The following is a 13,962-nucleotide window of genomic DNA, read 5'->3' as shown; positions in this document are numbered from 1 at the left end:
CCGTCTGCCTGCTTCCCACCTGACTACAACTTGGATGTGTTCAAGTCCAACGTTAACAAATTCCTAATGAACCGCCCCTTAAGTAAACACTTAATCAAATCTCCACACTAACGTAATGTACTTACAATAACCCTCATCCCTGAGTGGCTTCCGGGCCTTGATAAGTGGCGACCACTGTGTAAAAAAAATTGGATATATAGTGCTTCTAAAATATCTTACTTTTTATTTCCATTATAGGTTAAAATGTTCCGACTTCTGTTATAATATTTCTGTATGTCAGCGATTCGAACGCTTTCAGCATTTTGGTCGGAACAAATGAAACGAATAAAATCAGTGTAAAACAAAAATATGGTATTTCTCCTTTTCACTTGACTTCCAGTTTTTGATGAACTGAAAGGTGCAAGCTTATATTTTTGTGTATTTTGCTTTTATTCCGTATTCGTTAGTATCATGCGTATGTTATACAGAACTGCATTTCCCCATGCTTCAAGTATTTTCTTTATTCCACTTCATTAGTCCATTCCAAGGACAATTGCAAGGGCTGTATACAACATCGCGTTACTGTTGTCAGTGAACTGCCAGGAGAGGAGCTCAACATAAGGTCGGACTGGGCCTCGAGATTTGCACTGCGTAGTTGTTCTTATACTTGAACGGCCACACACAAAGATTACAGAATTTACACCGCTCACAGCAAAAAGGTCGAAGTGAAGGATATAGATTCATACGAGACAAAATATGAATAGAATCTACAAGAAGTTTACATTACAAGCAAAAGTAATTTGATAATAGGATTTCTACGTATAAAAACGCTCCATATCCACTGATAGGTGTATTATTATACTAAAGCTGAATCAACTAAATTGTTGTTTCGTTCAATAATTTACTTGTATTTTTTTTAATCGTACAGAATATTTTTCAGTTGTCGACATCATACTATTAACAGCCGAGGTTTAAATTAAAATAAGAAATTAAAAGATAGAAACTGTGAATTATAAACATGTGCAAAATATTACGTTATTAAGTAATAATAAATATTTTACCTGCTGCTATAGAAATAAAAGTAGAGAAAGGTAAGTACATTACTTTTGGGGTTGTCCGTATATTTTCCCTTTAAATAATTTTGAAAGTTAATTTTTCCTCATTCAAACAAGCAATTTTTTTATGAAATATTTATATCTATATATAGGGCAAAACGTGTGTGTTTGTATGTCTCGCAAAATATCCGACAAACACATCGGAACGTGTCGAAACTGGCATCGTTTTAAACTTGGTCTTTCGGACAACATATATCGAAAAAATAGTCCGAAACATTAATTCCTTCATCCTCAATGGCCAGTTTGCTACAAAGAGGGGTCGCATTTTCATCGATATTTTTCCAAGTCATCGTCTTCTTTCGATTGACTAGCCTTAATTTCAACGTCCGCGACCTCTGGCTTTGTCATGGAGGCATCGGCTAAGACGTTACGTTTTTTTACCTTCTTTTTCTCTTTCGCGTATAGATTCGAGCCTTCCTTCCTACTACCAGTTTTATTAACACCTCTCTCCATCCAAACTGCCTACTGTTATTTTGATCCCCCCGCTACTACCACTTTTTTCATTTCCCCCGGGTTCCTTACTACATACCTACACACACCCGGGCAACGCCGAGTACCCTAGCTAGTATACGCACACACACACACACACACATACACACACACACACATATATATATATATATATATATAGAGAGAGAGAGAGAGAGAGAGAGAGAGAGAGAAAATATTATAAATACATATACATGTATGCATATAATTTGCATTCCAATAGTTTCATTCCAATGTTCAAATACAAAGAATCAGTCCACACGATTTTGCTAGTTTTTTTTTTATTTTGTCGAATATCTATGTTTAATTCCTTCCGATTATACACGCGTTTCGCATCCCATCATGAAAAAAAACGGTTCTTAGTCTATCTGAGACACATTGTTTTAAAACCAAATAGAAGAAAGAAATGTGCTTGAGAAGAACAATAAATAAGCTTTGCATGTTAGGAGAACCCCCACCCATATAGTCCGCAATAAATAAATTAATATAAATAATACTCATCTCAATAATGTATTTCAATTAAAATAAAGTATGATTTCCTCAACTTTAATTGTAACGCATTAAACGTTTTGTTTAAATGTGATCCTCTGAAAAGAGTTTTCTGTATAATTAATTTCATCGATTACATACTGTAATCGATTATAGGTATTTTATTTTGGTTAATTGTATTTTAGAAGAAAAGTTTTTGCCCCTCAAAGAAAATCTACTAACATCTTAAGACCTGGGAGCATAGGTATTAACAAACAATTGGTAATTCACCGATTGCCATCGATTTAATTGTATATTAGATAAATGGCCATGAAAGTTTCTTTTTGTTTCTTGTTTTTTTTTATACTAACAGAAAATTGTACGGCAAATAACTTAATGAGAATGTAAGAAAAATATTTTACATTTAAATCACTTTTCTGTAAAATGTATCGATGTGTTCGTTTATGTATTCTTCATTTTCATAGATATCTTATATTGTGCACATTTATTTAAGATTGTACGACTTCATTTTAGTAGAAAAATAAATATTTTATTCATTTCAAGCGTCGCTGATTCTCGTTTAGAAACATTACATTCTATTTTACAGTTATTTGATTTGTGATTTGAATATCGTTCACAGGAATATAGGTAAATCAACATCAGTTTTTGTATTTACTTAAACTTTGGGAAGTTTTTTTTTATTACATTTTCACTCCAAACAAGGCACATTGCGACTTTGGTGTAGGTGGCTACTATCAGGGGCAACAGCTACTCGGGAACTATGTAGGGATTTTGGGCAGCACGATGTCGGTTAACGTTGCACGTCAGTTGGGAAAGCAGGGACCTGAAATGGAATTCCGAAGTCTAGCGGTTCTGGGGAAGAAACTACTGGAGTAGAAAGATCTTTTACATCTAGGGATATCTACAGTGTGAGGGTGGGATTTAGCAGCCTTTCGGGTTTGTCGAGGGTGTTCACGTCGTGGGGGCACAAGAGGATTCACCATTAAAATACTTGTAGAATAGGCAGAGGGGTGAAACGTCTCATCGATGGGACAGAGGCTGAAGCTTAGATGTCAGTTCAGGGCCTATTAGATTGGCGACTCTCTTTTGAACCTTGTCAACGAGCGAGAGACTAGTAGCAGATGCACCAGCCCAAGTATGACAGCAATACTCCATATATGGGCGAATGGTGGCCTTATATAGGTACAAGATACTTTCGGGTGTTAGTAGTTTTCTAGCACGGTAGAGAGAGCCCACCTTCCTTGCAGCGGCCCTGGCGATGCTTTCAATGTAATTGTTCCAACTCATGTTTCCTGGGAACGTTAGGCCAAGGATTTTGAAATATGTACTCTCAGATAAAGAGTCGTTGGCCATTGCTATAGGTGGTAGAGAAGGTTTCTTGTAATTATTGGATGAAACTAGTTTAGTCTTGGTTGCATTGAATGTGACCATCCATTTTGTCCCTATTCCACTATAGATTGGAGGTAATCCTCTAGTGTTTCTGCCATTTCTTTAGATATGTCTTCATTTGTTTTCCTGCCCTGCCTGTTACAGAGTGCGGTGTCATCCGCATATATACCCATCTCAGAGGAAATTTTGTTGGGGAGGTCATTTATGAATATCAGGAAGAGTAGTGGTCCAAGGATAGACCTCTGAGGAACTACCGTATTTATATCATATTGTTTCGATGTACATCCGTCGAGGACAACCTGGATTTTTCTCTTATCTAAGAAGGATTTAATTATGTTAAGTACTCTACCAGTGATACCGTATGATCTAATTTTCCTGAGGAGACCCTCATGCATACCCTGTCAAAAGCCTTAGATATATCTAGAGCTACCGCTCTGCCCTACCCTGCTTTGTCCAGTGAATGATATATACGTTCAGAGATTACAGTGAGGATTTCTGCTGTGGAACGGGCTTGTCTAAATCCATATTGTTGCTCGGTCACAAATTTAGCATCTATAAGGGGGTGGACTAGAGCATGGTTAATTATGGTCTCAAATATTTTGGCAAAGTGGGAGGAGGCTAATAGGGCGATAATTTAATGGGTCAGTTCTTTCACCAGAATTCTTGAATACTGGTAACACAGGAGCAGTTTTCCAACAGCCCGGAAAGCAAGATTCAGGAAGGCATTTGTTGTAGAGTGTGGAGAGAACTGGAGCTACTTCGGCTGAGCACTTTTTTAATAGCACAGCTGGGATGAGATCGGGTCCACATGCTTTGAAGTGTCCAGGTTTTTTTACGATAGCATGCACTTGAGCAGGGGTGATTTTCAGATCGTCTAGCGTGGCGTCTGTCTGCATAGGAAATTCAGGTAGGGGTGGTTGGAGGGTCTAGTGTGGAGTTTGAGACAAACCGACTGGCAAGCATGTTAGCCTTCTTGGTTGCTGAGCAAACAACCTCGTGATTTTTGGTTAGTGGGGGAATTGTTGATTGTTCATTATTTACTACACTGTTGTAGATTTTCCAGAAGTCACGAGTTCCTAATTTTTGTGTTTCGATGCGTTTTTTAGTGGTTTTCGTAAATTCTCTCTTAGCTGCCGCTATTTCTTTCTTTACGTTACTTCTAGCTTCTATGTACTTCTGTCTGTTTGAACTGGACTTATGTCGGTTAAATATGCGGTATGCATGCTGCCTTTGAGCAATGGCAGTTGCGCAAGTCGAAGTAAACCATTAGGGAGAGTGGGGCTTGCTATAAAATTTCCGCATGGGAACCTGTTCTTCGATTGCAGTTTTGAACTAATCGGTGGTCTCGTTTGCGCACTGTTCAGCCGGAAGAGAAAAAATATTCCCCCATGGGACATTATCACTGCATGATCAGCGTTCCCAAGTGGGCTGTCGGCATTCGTAATACAATCATCGCGAACAGTGGTCAAAAACAGATATAGAAGGGATGCATATTGTTCTTCCTAGTCAGGGAAGCGTAACAATTTGTGATAGGGAATGAGATATAGAGAAGCTATGAGTTGTAACTATTTCATTTAACCACATAAATTAATATACCAAAGTATATATTTATGCGTAAACTTTAAGTATTTATTTCAACAGTTCTCAATACTAGGTAGAACTAGGTAGTAAGTTACAAAATATATATATTAATATATTAAAGGAATAAATTGTAAGATGGTCAATGTCATGAAATTTGGAATATAGACTTTCGTCATTCATTCACTATATATATATATATATATATACATATATATGTATGTATGTATGTATGTATGTATGTATGTAGGTATAGTGAATGAATGACGAAAGTCTATATTCCAAATTTCATGACGTTGAACATCTTACAATTTATTCCTTTAATTCAGTTGATACTTACAATTCTTGACAGTATCTGTTTCGTAGCACAAAATCAATCAATTATTATATCAAGCAGTGAATATTTTGCCTTTAACTCATCAGAAGAAATAGCAACAATCAATCCATCAAAAGGAAATAAAATGCGTTTGGACATGATTAAAAAATTCGAAAATTTAAAAAGAAGCTGCAAATACTTTATATTCTTCTTTAATTATACCATTTTAATTTTAGACATTAAGTCACTAAAACCCCCACTACTAAGAGAGAAGGCCAGTGAACATGACAGCGTAACGTCACTTCCTGATCAATTTGTAGGTATAGAAAGTTTCTGCCTTTGATAACATTTATTTGATATATTTTGATTTTTTGGCCACTTTTTCGAATCTATGTGTATATTAATACAAACTCCTAAAAACATACCCAGTTAGGTAGAATGTAACTTATCTTGCCTTTGATAACATTTATTTGGTATATATTTGTTTTTGACAACTTTTTGGAATCTATGTGTATAATACAAAGTCACGCTAACAGGCATAAATAATATGGCTACCGATTTTGTTACCGATTATCCATGGCTACCAATGTGTATTACTGATTGTCCATGCATGTTCTAAAGAAAAAGAACAATTCTCCATTTGGGTTATACTTATTATAATTACACATGGGGGTAATTTTAATCTAACAAAATATAATAAGTGAAATAGTTTTTGAACTTTTATTTCTATCGGAGAAAGTCGAATATTTCATTTTTTTTTTACTGCAAAACAAACATTTTTATATATTTTCCAGTCCGTTCTTTTAATAATAAATAAAACTTTCACTGAGTATTTCCAAATATTTTAAAGTTAGCATTTTTCACTGCCGTTTTTTTTTTTTTTTACGGTCGGTGAATTTTCAATATTTAAGCACTAGGCGTAATTTATTTCTTTGAAATATAATTAAAACGTCAATTTACATGACGGATTTGTTTGTTTGTTTGTTTTGATAAGTAACTTATCTTGCCTTTGATAACATTTATTTGATATATATATATATATATATATATATATATATATATATATATATATGTTTTTGACAACTTTTTGAATATATGTTTACAGTAATACAAACCTAAAATTTTATTTAACTTGGAAATACTATTTAAAATACACGTACGTACACTGCAAAAGTACTCTTATTATTATCATCCTCATAATAATAGTAACAATACTAAAATAACTGGTGTAGATGACATCGACTGGCGCCAAACCAACTAGTTGTGAAGGGTCAAGGAGGATGGAAAATCGAGGTGGGAGAGCACTAACTAAATCTCCACTGGAAGTGTGCAGTTCACATCTGGTACCTTGGAGAGGCATTTTGTCACCCAAACCCCAGGAAACACCATTGTCCAATGCCAACAAGAAATCAGTGACAACGGCTGTTGCGATAACGTGCAATCATCTGCACAAATGGTCAAGATGTGGAGAACACTAGAAATTTGGGGAGCCTTGTTGTTACTTGGTCTCTAGGGAACACCACAGGTTACTGCCAGTGAGCCATCACTGATGATGGCCTGTGGGACAATTAATACGCTACACATTTTGATGAAAAAATGGGGAAAAATGAGCCTAGAAGAACAGAAAACCAAAACTTTAAATATAATTTCTGTATTTAAAGTAATAGTTATTTAAATATTTCAACATATAATCTTCTGCAGAAAATCCAGCTTCCCTTTAAGGGACACTCAGGATAGGAACAAAAATAATCTCAGTCATTAAAGATTTCTCCTCCGCCGACCGGAGACAGAAAAGGTAAAGTGTAGCATCAAAACAGATACTACACTGTGACATTGTCCCGAAGGCCAAAACATATTTGTGTTTAATGTTTCTTTAACTGTTTGTTCCCTAAATTCATAATTCAGTTTTATCAGTATTAAATTGTATATTGCTTTAAAATGACTTAATTTTACATAGATAATATTTATATTTTATATTGAATAAAGTTCAGTTTAAGTATTAATAGAACTGAGTTCTTTTTTCTTTTTAAAAATGTTTTATTGCTCTTTTTCAAATGACCCTCATATAGTACTGACAGTCTGACAAATCTTACCTACATTGCCTGCAGACATTTTTCAGTTATCAGGCATTATTACTCTCAGTGGCCGGGCTAAAACCCACATACGTATTAACAAATTCCATTAATTTAGATATATTCTGCCAGAAATGTTCTATTTATTAATTAGTCAATATACTATTTATTATTATAGTATAAATGAGTATTATATATTACACATGTTTACGCATACGAAACTAAAAAAAAAACAATATTTTTAATATCCAGTTTTATTAAATTATTAATTTAACTTTAAAACTATACATAACTAAGTTCTTATTACTGTTATAATAAAATTTATTATTACATTAATTATAACTCTTTGTATTTCTTAATTCTAAAACTATAATTTTATTCGGTTGATATTTATGAATTCACTATATAATCCATTTACATAATTGCTGATCTTCGGCGAAAAATATTAAAAGCTAATTTTTATTGATAATCTTAACGGAGTTATTGCCCTATGAACAAAAATTGAAATATATCTTACTAGCATTTCTGCCCGGCGTTGCCCGGGGGTTTGGATGTGTGTGTTGAGCAAAAAAAAAGTGGTTGTAGGAAGGCTCGAACCCGTACCGCGAAGGAGGAAAAGAACGGGGAAAACGTGACGTCTTTGCTATTACGACCACCGCCAAACCGAAAGTGACGCAGGTTTTAATTAAGGCTGGGCAATCGGAACGAGAGGATAACTTTCAAAAATATCGGCGAAAAAAGATACCCTCCCCCTGTAGAAAGGTTCCGAGGTTATGGTGAAGATATTAATGTTTTTAGCCAATTTTTCGGTATTTGTCGCATGAAAGGTGGAAGTTCAAAACGATACTGATCTTGGTAAAATCCGTCATCTCTGTCAAAAGTTTAAGGCAGACATGCAAACATACATACATATATTAAAAAGCTTGCCCTATATCTGAATACTCTTTATGTAAAATTTCAAATGTTTAGACCAGAAATTGTCTGAGTAATTTGGTAGAGATCGCAGAGGTCAATTTTTTTTAATTTGCGTCTATTATGACCCCTAAACATGTATTGTTTTAGGCTCAAATCAAGTTATTAAGTTAGATCTATGTCCAAGGAACCTATATAAAAAATGGCAAGTGTTTAGACCGAAAATTGTCGGAGGAGTTTGGTAGAGTTCTCAAAGATCAAATCGTTGAGCTTTGACCAGTTAACAGCCAAGTTTCTGGACGATACCGGATTACAAAGATTTTCCCAAATTTCAGTAGCCTGTATATCAAATTTCATGTCTGTTGACTAAAAATTTACAGAATTATTGCGTAGGGAAATGTACACAGACACACATACACACACACAGACGCGTTCACTTTTATAGATACTAGCATTTCAGCCCGGCGTTGCCCGGGTGTTGGGAGATGTATGTTGAGCAAAAAAAAAAAGAAAAAGGATTATTTTTTTTTATTTTGACCCCTGTTATGACCCCTTAATATTTATGGTTTTGGGCTCAAATCAAGTTATTAATCTAGATCCATGTCCAAGGAACCTATATCTGAAAATTCAAGTGTTTAGACTGAAAATTGTCGGAGGAGTTCTCAAAGGTCAAATCGTTGAACTTTGACCCCTAGCAGCTAAATTTCTCTCCCGAACTCTGGTTACAAAGAATTTCCCAAATCTCAGTACCCTGTATATCAAATTTCGAGTCTGTAGACTGAAAATTTACAGAGTTATTTCGTGGGAAAATGTACACAGTCACACACACAGAGACACACACATAGACACGTTCACTTTTATATATATAATAGTTATATATTTACAAGTCTATACGTCATGAAAGTTTATTAAAAAGAAAAGTGGGTAAATTTTAAAAGCAATCGTAAGTTTTATTAATTACTAGCATTTCATCCCGGCGTTGCCCGGGTGTTTGGGGGTGTATGTTGAGCAAAATAAATAAAATGTCAGTTTTTTCACTTTTACCCCTATTATGGCCCCTTAACATTTATTGTTTGGGAATCAAATCAAATTATTAAGTTAGGCCCATGTCCAAGAAACCTATATCTAAAATTTCAAGTGTTTATACCCAAAATTGGCGGAGGAGTTTGGTAGAGTTCTCAAAGGTCAAATCGTCGGGATTCGACTGCTAAACAGCAAAATGTCTTGCCGGAAACGGATTACAAAGATATTCCCAAACCTCAATACACTGTGTATTAAATTTGGAGTCTATAGACTGGAAATGGACAGAGTTATTGCGTAGGGAAATGTACATACACAAACACACACACGTTTACTTTTATATATATACTAACATTTCAGCCCGGCGTTGCCCGGGCGTTTGGAGGTGTATGTTTAGAAAAAAAAATAGTAGGAAGGCAGGCTCGAACCCTAACCGCGAAGGAGGATGAGAACTGGGGAAAAAACTGACGTCTTTCTATTACGAACACCGGCAAACCGGAAGTGACGTAGGTTTAAATTAAGGCTGGACAATCGAAAGAAGAGGATGACTTTCGAAAATAAGGGCGCAAAAACCGCCCCTCCCCGCCCTGTAGAAAAGTGCCTAGTTGAAGGTGAAGATATTTATGTTTTTAGCCAATTTTTCAATATTTGCTAAAATCTGTCGCCTCAGTCGAAAGTTTTAGGCGCACATGCAAATATACATGCATACATTGATATATTGGTAACTGAAAATTTTCGACCCAAACCGACGAAAAAAGCTTGCCCTATTTCTGAATACCCTTTATGTAAAATTTCAAATGTTTGGACCAGAATTTTTCTGAGTAATTAAGTAGAGACCGCAGAGGTCAAATTTTGTTAAACTTTGACGCCTATTATGACCCCTTAAAATTTATTGTTTTGGGTTCAAATCAAATTATTCAGTTAGATCCATGTCCAAGGAACCTATATCTAAAATTTCAAGTGTTTAGACCCCAAATTATCGGAGAAGGTTGGTAGAATTCTGAAAAGTGAAATTGTTGAACTTTGACCCCTTAACACCCAAAAACCAATCACAAAGATTTTCCCAAATCTCAGTACCCTGTAAATCAAATTTCGAGTCTGTAGATTTAAAATTTACAAAGTTATTGCGGAAAGAAATGTACACACACACACACACACACACACACAGAGGATCATTCACTTTTATGGATATACTTGCATTTCAGCCCGGGTGTTTGAATGTGGTAGTAGGAAGGAAGGCTCGAACCCGTACCGCGAAGGACGAAAAGAACGGGGAAACCCCCGACGTCTTTGTCGTTACAATCACCGCCAAACAAGAAATAACGTCGGTTTTAATTAAGCCTAGAAAATAGAAAAAAAAAAAGATGACTTTCAAAAATATCAGCGAAAAAACCGACCCCCCGCCATTTAGAAAAGTGCCAGTTGAAGATGAAATATTAATGTTTTTAGCCAATTTATCGATATTTGTCGTCTGAAAGGTCGAACTTCAAAACGATACTAATCTTGTAAAAATCCGTCGCCTCTGTCGAAAGTTTTTGACATACATGCAAACATACATAGATATATACATTTATACAGAGGTTACTTTAAATTTTTGACCCAAACCGATTAAAAAGGTGGCCTATCTCTGAATACCCTTTATGTAAAATTTCAAATGTTTAGATCAGAAAGTGTCTGAATAGTTTGGTAGAAGCCGCAGAGGTCAATTTTTTTAGTTATTAAGTTAGATCATGACCAAGAAACCTATATCTAAAATTTCAAGTGCTTAGACCGAAAATTGTCGGAAGAGTTTGGTAGCGTTCTCAAAGGGCACATCGTTTAACTTTGACCCCTTAGTAGCCAGATTTCTGGCCGAAAACGAATTAAAATTGACAGGATTATTGCGTAGGGAAATGTACACACACAGACACACAGATACACAGATAACCAGACAGACAGAGTGACACTTTCACTTTTATAGATATATAGACTAGCATGGGTGCTTGGTGTTGCCCGGGTGTTTGGAGGTGTATGTTGAGCAAAAAAAAGTCTATTTTTTTTTAAATGTGACCTCTATTATGACCCCTTAAATGTAGTATATCTTCTGCAGATGCTGCACTTAAGATAATCTGTACCAGTCAATGGAGGGGAAACCCTCTATACTGGGAAAATTATTATTTTTGATAAAAAGAGTGCCTCCTTTTTGCTTACTTTTAGGGGAGCTGGTTTTTACCCCACATTAAAAACGGCCTTGTGCCTAATTTTCTTTGGTGGGGAATCAAATAAATACATTAAATAAATAGAAAAGAGGTTTGCCTTTTTTCTGTTGTTCTTGGCCTTCGAGTTGGGATCAGAGTGTAGTATCTGTTCCGGCAGATGCTGCACTTAAGATAATTTGTACCAGTCAATGGAGGGGAAACCCTCTATACTGGGACAATTATTATTTTTGGTAACCAGAGTGCCCCCTTTTTGCCTACTTTTAGGGGAGCTGGTTTTTACCTCACATTAAAAACGGCCTTGTGCCTAATTTGCTCAGTGGGGGAGCAAATAAATACCATCTGTTCCGGCAGATGCTGCAAGCTGTGACTGGCAAAGACCAGATGTGGGGGCAACCCCACATGTCTGACCTTTAACCAGCTCCCATTTCCCACCTCTCGGGAGCTGGTCCCCTTTTTCCATTCCCCCTCCCTTCACTCCTCACATTAAAAATCGGCCTTGTGCCTAATTTGCTCGGTGGGGGAGCAAATAATTACCATCTGTTCCGGCAGATGTTGCAAGCAAAGACCATATGTGGGGGAAACCACACATATAAGACCTTGGTCAATGTAGGGGCAACCCTTCATACCAAATGTCACTATCCAGCTCCCCTACTCCCCGGGGAGTTGATCCCCATTTCCCCTTCACTCCTCACATTAAAAATCGGCCATGTGCCTAATTTGCGCGGTGGGGGAGCAAATAAATACCCTGTTATTTTTGGCCTTTCGCAAAGATCAAAGTGGAGTATCTGTTCCGGCAGATACTGCGAGCAAAGACCATATGTGGGGCATCCCCACATATAAGACCGTAGTCAATGTAGGGGCAACCCTTCATACCAATTGTCACTATCCAGCTCCCCTACTCCCCGGAGAGTTGGTCCCCATTTCCACTTCACTCCTCACATTAAAAATCGTCCTTGGTCCTAATTTGCTCTGTAAGCAAAAAATACCCTGTTGTTCTTGGCCTTAGTACCGGGATCAAATTGTAGTATCTGTTCCGGCAGATACTGCAAGCAAAGACCATATGTGGGGGCAACCACACATATAAGTTATTGGTCAATGTAGGGGCAACCCTTCATACCAATTGTCACTATCCAGCTACCCTACTCCCCAGGGAGCTGGTCCCCATTTTTCCTTCACTTTCCACATTAAAAAATGGCCTTGTGCCTAATTTGTTCAGTAGAGAAGCAAATAAATGCCCTGTTGTTTTTGGCCTTCGGGCCAGGGTCAACGTGTAGTATCTGTTCTGCAGATGCTGCACATAAGTTAATTGGTCCTTGATCAATATAGGAGAAACCGTTTATACTGAGACAATTACTATTTTTTGGGATACTGCCAGAGTTCCCCTTTTACCCCTGTTTTAGGGGAGCTGGTTTAACTCCACATTATAAACGACCTTATGTATAATTTGCTGTCGTGGGGAAGCAAAAAAATACATAAATAAATAGAAAAGAGGTTTTTTAATATGAATATCAATAAAAACAAAAGAAAAACGAATTTATAGGAGTATAGATTAAAACTATTTCAATATACAATATAGCATAGTTCTGTGTTTTATTTAGGCTAAATTAAGTTATAATCCTCAGATGAATAGTTAATATATATATTTCTATATATATTTTTTTGTTATTAAGCATATGATAATTTATTTCTTCATAGGTAAAGGGGAATAATATTGATATACTAGCGGGGGTACCCGGCGTTGCCCGAGTGTTTGTTTCCGGGACGGGGGGGGGGAGTTTTAAAAAATGTTATGGTAGGTAAGTAGGAAGGATCAAACCCGGAGTCATGAGTAAAAGTAGGAAAATAAAGTGTGAAAAAAAACAAAAAAACATCTGCAACGTTAACAGTTCGGCCACCAAGAAAAGTCCATTCCAGTTGTTTAGGAAAAAGAAAACGACTACGGTAGGCCGGCGCGAACGTGAAAATATAATGTTAATTGTCCAGCACGCTAACCACTACGCCACAGAGCACTGCAGCTTAGTTTAGTGATTTTAAATAACTTCACACGAAAGAACTACGAAACCAAACCGGTGTTCTCTTCTCGACTGTTCCTTGTGAACGATCCCCAAACGGTGTTAAGTGGTGGCAGGGGGAGGAGGAATTTATTAGAGAGAAAATATTTTACCACTTCCATTGATCTTAACCGATTTTGGCCGTGACTTCTCAGCAGAAAAAGTATAGAAATCTAAGATTATCGAGGAATTTGAGAAATAATAAGCCTATAACACACCTCAGATATTGTTCTGCCGTTTGTGCATATTATATTTGCATGAAATATCTTGATTTTTAATCCTATTAATGTCAAAATCAGACGGGAAAAAATGAGTTCATTTTATTTATATAATAATATAATATATATATATATA

Source organism: Euprymna scolopes, chromosome 5 (assembly GCF_053919585.1).
Source record: "Euprymna scolopes isolate OS-2025 chromosome 5, ASM5391958v1, whole genome shotgun sequence".
Classification (NCBI taxonomy): Eukaryota; Metazoa; Mollusca; class Cephalopoda; order Sepiida; family Sepiolidae; genus Euprymna; species Euprymna scolopes.
Note: the sequence above shows the minus strand (reverse complement) of the source record.